This window comes from Takifugu rubripes, chromosome 22, assembly GCF_901000725.2.
Source record: "Takifugu rubripes chromosome 22, fTakRub1.2, whole genome shotgun sequence".
In the NCBI taxonomy this organism is placed as follows: domain Eukaryota; kingdom Metazoa; phylum Chordata; class Actinopteri; order Tetraodontiformes; family Tetraodontidae; genus Takifugu; species Takifugu rubripes.
This window is the reverse complement of record NC_042306.1, coordinates 4,032,256-4,040,944: the sequence shown is the minus strand read 5'-3', so window position 1 is coordinate 4,040,944 and position 8,689 is coordinate 4,032,256. Positions and strand designations below refer to the sequence as shown.

Below are 8,689 nucleotides of genomic sequence, written 5' to 3'. Positions count from 1 at the left end.
ATTTGTTATCAATAAAAGGCAGAATTCTTATGAAGATGCCCGGTAACAAAATTTTATAATGAAGTCACTTGCTCAATATAGACGTCCCTCTGAATCATAAAGCATCTGCCATTTGCTATAAAACAACAAAGGAATTTAAGCAGCTTGGGGCCATTCTTCATGCAGATATTAAGATAGAGCTGGAAGTGATGATAAAGCCCTGCAGACACAAAGACAGCATAACGCAGGCCTCTCAGACACCATTATGTTCCTTTATTTCCAAGCAGCTGTGGGCCCAATGGAAAGTAAGACTTATGTAACCTGGATTCAACATGCAGCCATATTCTTCCCACGACGAGTGCGGCTCCACAGTTAGCTTAATCGGGATTGATGGTACAGCACATTGGGTCTAAATTTAGTCTCCCCAAGAACATTCCTCTGCTTGCAGTTGCTGTGGGGCAAAGCTGAGGTTTTCAGATCCTCCACAGTCACACGCACAGGATGAGAGGCAGCGGAGCTGAAACGCGCTCCTGTGTCACACTCGGCTCTCCTCCCCTTCTCCCCATGCCACACTCTGTTTCTTTCTTCTCCCCTTCCCTTTATCTCCCCATGCACTTGGATTTTGTGCATCACAGACTCAGGGAAAACCCCCTGAGGAGGCAGAATTCTGAGCTGAAAGGTTTCATTTCCAAAATCCACTCTTATGCTTGTCAGCTAAATCATAATGTGCTAATCAAACTGGATCATTAGAGGCATAGACTTGCTGATTTTCACAGTGTGAAACATCATACATATACAGTATTAAAAACCCTCAAACATCATATCATACTGCATAGCTTTAAAAGCACTCTAGGTGATCATACAGTGGTAGCAAAAGTGATTAGAACACTTTGCATATTTAAGAGGTTTCAGTCTGTCTTTCTTGCCCATTAAAATAAAATTTCTTCCAGCACTACCTCCAATGGAAGAACATTGACTGGCCCCCTCAACATTCCAATTTGGATAACCCATCTCATTTTAGTGCACGTGTGAAACATGATTAATGTATACAAGTAGTCCTATAGTCAAAATGCATAATGCTAAAAGAACTCGATAGCTCGAAAAGATTCAGAGCAAAGAAAATCATGTGTAGCAGCACATGCATCATGTACATATAGAGACATCAAATAATAAGTTTAGTCTATGCAGGTTTCACACTGTGGTGCCGTTGATGTTTGAACAGGGACCTTGGATGACTTTGTCATGCATGAAGCTTCTGAACCCATTAAGAGGTGAACAAACTTTAGGAACTACAATCACTGCACATTTGTTGGCATGTATATTTAACATATATTTGGTAGCTGTCTGAAATGATATTCAATAGCTCTCTGTGACCTCGACCTTTGATCTGCTGGTGTCTTTATGTAACATTGTACTCTGCAGGTGATACCTTGAGCAAGAGGACACTGACTACAATCCATTCAGTCACTGCACAGAAAGGAGTTTGAAACCCCCTGAGGCCAAGCTGTCATCTCGTTAGTGGGATTTGAACTACTACCCACTGTTGCCCGGTGTCAAAATTTTTGAAGCAGAGAATTGAGAATTTCGGACCTGGGTTAGTACCACTTCAAATAGCACAACTGTCGGCCAATGAACAAAGCCTGGGGCCCATAACTGATGGGATATGTAAGTAAAACCTTTAAAGTTAATATACATCACTACCAAATGTATAGGCATTATTAATCCTACAGATTCTTTAACTCTTAATAGGGTCCTGGAGCCGTCTTTTCGGAATGGTGTGATGGGATTGTAACCCACACTTACAAGATGAATGGAGCCCTTGGTCTGAGGGGGTTTCAAACCCCAAACCTTCTTGTTGTGAATGTGAGTTCAGAGGAGGTGACTTGATTGAAACCACAACCTCAGTATGGTGGGATTTTAAGACACACCCATGCATAGACTGTTCGGAATGTGCGTAAAGAAGAATTGACTGGGACAGAGAGATAACGCTGAGCCAAACTGTGGCATTAGTGAGATTTGAACCCATGTCATTGAAACAAAAACCTTTTTTCATAAGTTGAGAAGAAGGACTGGGACTTAAAGGTAAGGCAAGGAAGCGCCTTAGACCGCTCGGCCACACTACCAACTATAATCTTGATTTTGTTTTCGAAATTTCTCGACCACAAAATTAATTTCAGACCTGTGGCAGTGCCACTTCAAACAGCACAACTGTGGGACAAAGAATAAAGCCTGGGGCCCATAACTGAAGAGATATGGAAGTAAAACTTTTAAAGGTATGTGACGACCCACTCGGTGGCCTCATGTCTGGGTTAATGTTTGGAAATGGTGTCTGGCTGCGCTTGGTCCGGTGTTGTGTTTGGCCTGCAGATGGAACTGTCTGGAGCTGGCCACCACTCCAGGTGTGGCCACCACTCCAGGTGTGGCCACCACTCCAGGTGTGGCCACCACTCCAGGTGTGGCCACCACTCCAGGTGTGGCCACCACTCCAGGTGTGGCCACCACTCCAGGTGTGGCCACCACTCCAGGTGTGGCTCATTAACCTGATGAGCCAGGTGATGGTTTAAAACCCGTGTTCGGGGACGGAGATGGGGCTGATCAGGCCGAGGGTCAGCTGCAGCCGGGCGAAATTGGAAACCCTGCCGAACGCGTCCACTTGAGAGTGCCAGTCCCATTGCTCAAGCCTCGTTGGGATTACCCCCGTTGGATTCTGTTATACCCTGTACCACCTCACGCTTTCACCTTTACCACTTTACTTATTCAATAAATCCCTTTTTGTTAAAATCCTTAAAAGTGCATGGTCTTCCCTTTTATGTTATGGTCATTCGGAGCCAAGTGGACATGACAGGTAATATACATCAGTACAAAATGTATAGGTATTGTTATTCCTACAGATTCATTAACTCTTAATTGGGTCCTGGAGTCTATTGCAGCCGTCTTTTCGGAATGCTGTGATGGGATTGTAAACCACATGAATGAAATGACTGGACACCTTGGCCTCATGTTGTTGTGAATGTGAATTGACTGGCCATATGGGGCTTTGAAACGAAAACCTTTTTTTCGCAATGTTGGTTTAGAAGAAGAACGGAGACCTAAAGGTAAGGCAAGGCCAAACTGTGGCAGTGGTGGGATTTGAACCCACGCCATCGAAATGACTGGAGCCTAAATCCAGCGCCTTAGACCACTCGGCCACACTACCCACTCCATTTTGTCCGTCTGTTTTCGAAATTTCTCGACCACAATATTAATTTCGGGCCTGCGGCAGTGCCAAATAGCGCAACTGTCGGCCAATGAACAAAGCCTGGGGCCCATAACTGATGGGATATGTAAGTAAATCTTTTAAAGTTAATATACATCACTACTAAATGTATAGGTATTATTATTCTTACGGATTCTTCAACTCTCAATGGGGTCCTGGAGCCTATTGCAGCCGTCTTTTCGGAATGCTGTGATGGGAAATTCTCACCATTTCAATATTTCCAATTCTCCATTTTTCTTCATTAATGGCCAGCATTCCATCACTGTTCAATGCAAAGTGATTCCCCTATAGGGGGCTAAAAGAAACAGGATACTTTTGTCCAACATTGATTTCATGTGTGTGGGGAAGGATGCCGGACAGACCCGGCAGGCCCAAACGTGTTGTGCGGGTCTGCTGGGAACGCTTGGCAGATTCTCCTGTCAGAAGGAGCTTCAACTCACACCTCCGGGAGAGCTTTGACCATGTCCCGGGGGAGGCGGGGGACATTGAGTCCGAGTGGACCATGTTCCGTGCCTCCATTGTTGAGGCGGCTGACCAGTGCTGTGGCTGCAAGGTGGTTGGTGCCTGTCGTGGCTGCAATGCCCGAACCCGCTGGTGGACACCAGCGGTGAGGGATGCCGTCAAGCTGAAGAAGGAGTCGTATCGGGCCTTACTGGCCTGTGGGACTCCTGAGGCAGCAGATAGGTACCAGCAGGCCAAGCGGAGTGCAGCTATGGCTGTTGCCGAGGCAAAGACCCGGGCATGGGAAGAGTTCGGTGAGGCCATGGAGAATGACTTTCGGACGGCTTCGGAAAGGTTCTGGACCACCATCAGGCGTCTGAGGAAGGGGAAGTAGTGCACTGTCAACACTGTGTATAGTGGTGATGGTGTGCTGCTGACCTCAACTCGGGATGTTGTGGATCGGTTGAAGGAATGCTTCGAGGACCTACTCAATCCCACCAACACGCCTTCCAGTGAGGAAGTAGGGCCTGGGGACCTGGGGATAGGCTCTCATATCTCCGGGGCTGAAGTTGCCAAGGTAGTCAAAAAACTCCTCGGTGGCAAGGCCCCGTGGGTGGATGAGATCCGCCCAGAGTTCCTTAAGGCTTTGGATGTTGTAGGGCTGTCGTGGTTGACTCGACTCTGCAACATCGCGTGGACATCCGGAGCAGTGCCGCTGGATTGGCAGACCGGGGTGGTAGTCCCTCTTTTTAAGAAGGGGGACCGGAGGGTGTGTTCCAACCAAAGGGGGATCACACTCCTCAGCCTCCCTGGTAAGGTCTATTCAGGTGTACTGGAGAGGAGGGTCCGCCAGATAGTCGAACCTCGGATTCAGGAGGAGCAATGTGGTTTTCGTCCTGGGCGTGGAACAGTGGACCAGCTCTACACCCTCAGCAAAGTCCTCGAGGGTGCATGGGAGTTTGCCCAACCAGTCCACAAGTGTGGACAAGGCATTCGACCGTGTCCCTCGGGGGGTCCCGTGGGGGGTCCTCCGAGAGTATGGGGTGTCGGGCCCGCTGATACGGGATGTCCGCTCCCTGGACGATCGGTGTCAGAGTTTGGTCCGCATTGCTGGCAGTAAGTCGAACTCGTTTCCGGTGAGGGTTGGTCACCGATTCTGTTCATAATTTTTATGGACAGAATTTCTACGTGCAGTCATTGTGTTGAGGGGGTCCAGTTTGGTGACCTCAGGATCGGGTCTCTGCTTTTTGCGGATGATGTGGTCCTGTTGGCGTCATCGGCCCGTGACCTCCAACTATCACTAGATCAGTTTGCCGCCGCATGTGAAGCGGCTGGGATGAAAATCAGCACCTCCAAATCCGAGGCCATGGTTCTCAACCGGAAAAAGGTGGAGTGCTTTCTCCGGGTCAAGGAGGAGATCCTGCCCCAAGTGGAGCAGTTCAAGTACCTCGGGGTCTTGTTCACGAGTGAGGGAAGAATGGAGCGGGAGATCGACAGGCGGATCGGTGCGGCGTCCGCAGTAATGCGGACTCTGCACCGGTCTGTAGTGGTGAAGAGAGAGCTGAGCCGAAAGGCGAAGCTCTCAATTTATCGGTCGATCTTCGTTCCTACCCTCACCTATGGTCATGAGCTTTGGGTAAAGACCGAAAGAACAAGATCACGGGTACAAGCGGCCGAAATGAGCTTCCTCCGTAGGGTGGCTGGGCTCTCCCGTAGAGATAGGTTGAGAAGCTCTGCGATCCGGGAGCTCTGCTCCTCTTTTGCTGCCCCCGCGACCCGACCCCGGATAAGCGGTGGAGGATGGATGGATGATTTCATGTGATTCGTGATTGGTCTAATGTAGGAAGTGGTGGAGCTGGAGGAAGGATCCCGATGGTGATTGGCTGCCAATTGTTGTTGCTACAATTGCGATTGGTCCAAAATTGCTCCAATGTTTCTCTTTGGCAGCTGAGCAGTCGTGATTTCAATTATGTGGGAGCGAATTCCACCACTAACAAGTTTTTCCTCTTTCTAATCTTCAATCAAGCCATTTCATTGAATACAGCTGTTGAAGTTAGGTGTGAGTGCAAATGGTAATTTTCACCGTGATCACCTCACTGTGGGAAAAAGTGGTCAAAGATAGATAAAAATATTGATAACATGGGTTTCCAGAGCAATCAATAAGAAAGCATTTTGTGCACAGCATTATGGGTGAAATATTCCCTAGAAGTCTTAGAAATCCTTGTCCCTTAGAAATCTTGTAGATTTGGTTGCTCAGCTTGTGCGTGGGTTGGTTTCATCTACTTCATTATTTTATTCTAGAATGGCAGCGGTGATGATGGCGGCAGTGGGGGAATCCCCCAAAGGCCAGCGGTGACTAATGAGATGCAGCCAACGTGGCAGCAAAGAGCAAGCAGTCTTGTTTGGCTTATGTGCTCAGCAAGCTATTTCCATTCAAATGACTGAACACCATCTTAAAATCCAGCCCATCCATTCACGATAGACATACTTACAGTGCCAGTGGTGCTAATTTGCTCTAATGGTTCTCAGCCAGTGGAGGGAAATGTGAAGCCCTTTAGTGTCAGTGTTCGACACATTAAAACTGCACTGCAAATGTTTTATTCAGCAGAAAGACACAGTGTCTTCCTGAGCCGGTAGGATGCGTAGAAGCCATGTTGGAGAGATGCTTCCAATGTTCATGTTTGTTGGTGGGGAACCTTTTTAAAAATAAAACAAGAAATCCCTTTGAAGTGTGTGCCACTGGGAGCTTTACGATTAAAATAAACCCATATTGTGCTTTTTTTCTTAGTCTCAGCTGGGTATATAATCACTATTTGTTTTTCACAGCAAAAATAACCAGAATGAGAAACTTCTTTCAAATATGTTCTTGAAATACCCCCAAAAGTCTGATACAGCCTTTGTTAAAGGATATTTCTGAACCCAATTAGGCTCACCTGCTGCTGTGGAATGCAAATTTAAAACACACTCTCATTAACCAGCTTAATGATCATTTTTATGGGGTCATGAGGCCAACTCCACTGATCTTATAATGAATATAAATACCAGTGGGAAAGCTAATCAATGATCTGCATTAATCACATGAATGCAGGAAAAATAACTTCATCGCATGTCACTGATTTGCTGGCTGCAGTTTGTCCTGGAATATGGTGTGTTTTGAAATTAACAGCAACATGTGTGGCTAACTCACACAAACAATTAATCCACTTGCTTTCTTGCAGGGACAGGGATGTTCCTCTGCTGATGGACCAAAAATTGTATGATGCAGCTTCACAGAGGCTGCTACTCAAGGTTATTGATCAAACCTCACTTGTATAATTGCATTGCCGATTATTTAATTTGCACTTAAGCTCCTCATTAATGACTCTGTTTTTCCCATCCTGGCATATCTATTAATCTCTTAGTCTTTGATCTTTTCAGTATGCCTTGTGGACAAGCCTTGACATCTAGAGTTGGTCGGAAGTCCAACGTCTTATTTTTTTTCCCCATGTTGATGGATTAGACATGGGAGGGAAATAAATTATCATGTGCATGTTGTGGGGGAGGAAGCACAAGACTGGTCGGCATGTTTAGAACTCTTTGAAGTCAGCAGAAAGAGCTGCAGCATTTGACTGTGAAATGGTATTTACGAAACAAAATCATTAGACCGTGGAATTCATCAAAAATTGAGATCTTCTGCGAGGTGTTTCACAGTTGAGAGAAGAGGGAACAGCACACAAATTAGGTTGGTCTCCATCCAAACCTTTCTCCTGCCACATCTGGAAACATCTACACACAATTTTGAAAAGTAATCTTGAGTTCCTTATCCACAGTAAAAACCGACTTTCATACTCAATCTCGCCCGCAATCAATCTTCCGTTGGCAAGGGAAGTCTTTCGAAGACTGAAAGCTTTGGCATTGAAGGAGGGAACATTTCAATTTCTCTCTTCAGCTTTGAGTGGCACCCAGCATATGTTAGGCTTGGCACTGTATGGGTCATTGTAAGTAAGTGACGAGGTGTTTGTGAAGGAGGAAAGAGAGAAAGGAAATGCCAGAAAAAGTCACAGGTGCCACAAAGTAAAAAAAAGTATGCGATCAATTTGCTGCAACACTTAGACAAATTAATGTTGGAATAAATGACTTCAAATATGTTATTTCTCACAGGTTTATAGTTTTTGGGCTTAACAGAAAGTGATTTTCTCCTTTTGGATATTTATGGGCTTTACCACCATAATATGTACATTATGTGAACATGCAAATTAAGTTAAAATCTGGGGCCTCTTGCTTTCACTACAGTTCAAGGGATGCACAATTTAACCACCTATACTTTCCAGAAATTTGCAAAGGTGTGAGTATGACTCATGATGAAAGGTGATTGACATTTGTGTCTAAACTAGCCTGTCATTTATTTTAGGCCAAAACTACTACGTAGTTTCCTGACTTGTTTCACAGTACCAACCAAAAGAAATAAACAGGTCATTTGAGGCAACATACTATGATTTTTGCATAGACACTCTCAGGCTTCTTAGCCTATTAGCATGTAATTACAGCAGTTATAATGTACACAACGTGGATCATAACATAACAACAATAAGATCATGCAAACACTAGTTCTGTCTCTTTATGTATAAATAGTGGTGGCCAAACAATATAGGTCAAAAGAAGGTACAATTAGGAGACTAAAATTCCAATTTTCTATCTTCATACTTGGACTAGGCTAAAGACTCTTACATCCTAATTTGTTAGTTTGCATTCTTAAGATAGTAAGAACAAGAACAAAGTTTGTTGTAGCATTTCATACTTCGTGAGGCATTCAAATGCATAACTCGTGGTAGGGCCGATCCACTGCTGCACGCTTGACTGCTCTCGTGTGTGCACAACATTCAGGCTCTCGCTTTCCATGAATTATTATCCATTTACATGTCTTAATGTGCCTTAGACAACCAGTACTTGTCATTTTAGAACAAAATTATGTCATCCTTTTGTTGCAGCCCTTAGGCAGAGCAGCAAATCTCTGTTCATAGCCTTTACCTGTGA

At 45.3% G+C, this 8,689-nt stretch overlaps 1 non-coding gene across 1 annotated transcript; it reads right to left on the bottom strand.

Moving 5' to 3' along the window:
• Nucleotides 1-3,093: 3,093 nt before the first annotated feature.
• Nucleotides 3,094-3,175, bottom strand: trnal-uag (transfer RNA leucine (anticodon UAG)). The gene has a single exon. It is a non-coding gene; the product is annotated as a tRNA-Leu (tRNA).
• Nucleotides 3,176-8,689: the final 5,514 nt, after the last annotated feature.